Below are 1,096 nucleotides of genomic sequence, written 5' to 3'. Positions count from 1 at the left end.
CTTCTAGTCTCCAGACACATTTGCCAGTTTTTCTCAGTGTTATCTTCTAAGGCACAGTCCTTGCCGACCTGTCAGTTTAGGACCAGGCATGGGAGGCTCCCACGAGATAACTCAGCCTCGTCTTCCTCCTTCTGCTCCTGTTGCTCTGCCCACAGCTTACATCGTGAGTTCCCTCTACATTCATTTTGGTTACTTCCCTTGGGCCACCGAGCTGGCTTTGCCTGGTATCATAGCTGCCTCTGTAGCAACCTTTTCCTCCCCAGACCGCAAGCTCTTTGAAGGCAGAGAGAGAGTCCTCCTGAGACACCGCTGCAGCGTCCGGTGATGGTCACCACGTGTGGCTCTTCAGGCTTTGGACAGACAAGCTGGGGATGGCCGTTCTTAGAGACTGTGCCTTGGCTTATGGAATCTTAGTTCCCCGACCAGGGATCGAACCCAGGGTCCTAGCAGTGATAGTGCTGAGTCCTAACCACTGGACTACCAGGGAATTCCCCATGACCTTCCTAATATAGTATTCCTTCTGTCAGGAATGATCCTTCTACCCCAGACCACAGATAACAAAGCCCTACTGATCTCTCACACCTCACCCACTTAAATCCCTTTAAACCTCCACAAAATTATCACTTCTTTATTAACCCTTCCTTGACTCCTCAAGGAGAATCACCATTCCCTCTTTTGGACCTGTAAGATGATCTTACATGATTTTATCCTAAGTCCCTTAGAAAAATGTATTTGCTTACATGTCCAAATTTGTTTCCCCAAGCTCCAAGCCCTTATGGACAAGATTCTTGGCTTCCCCAGGGGTCACGTGGTTGACACAGTCGTGGTTAGCACAGTGGCTTATGGAGAGCAGATTCTCATACGTACTCACAGAATTCAGCTGAATTTCAATTATTTAGATCCGACCATGAAAACTGCTTTGGAAGCACTAAAACCTTGCATCTTTGAACCTGGAGAGTTCACTTGGACCTTAATTGGAAACAGACAATCCCAGGAAAGGGAAACTGACTACAACCTCTCCACTTGGTCCAGCAGGCTCCCAGATCTGCGGTCAAGTCCGCTGACACTCTCTCTGAGACGGGAGATGCCTTGCTCC

General features: G+C 48.6%; 1 non-coding gene across 1 annotated transcript; it reads right to left on the bottom strand.

Annotated features, from left to right (window-relative positions):
* Positions 1-414: 414 nt before the first annotated feature.
* On the bottom strand, positions 415-487 carry TRNAD-AUC (transfer RNA aspartic acid (anticodon AUC)). The gene has a single exon. It is a non-coding gene; the product is annotated as a tRNA-Asp (tRNA).
* Between the last annotated feature and the right edge of the window lie 609 nt (positions 488-1,096).

Source organism: Ovis canadensis, chromosome 10 (assembly GCF_042477335.2).
Source record: "Ovis canadensis isolate MfBH-ARS-UI-01 breed Bighorn chromosome 10, ARS-UI_OviCan_v2, whole genome shotgun sequence".
Lineage (NCBI taxonomy): Eukaryota > Metazoa > Chordata > Mammalia > Artiodactyla > Bovidae > Ovis > Ovis canadensis.
The sequence above is the reverse complement of the archived record's forward strand: the minus strand, read 5'-3'. Positions and strand labels throughout refer to the sequence as shown.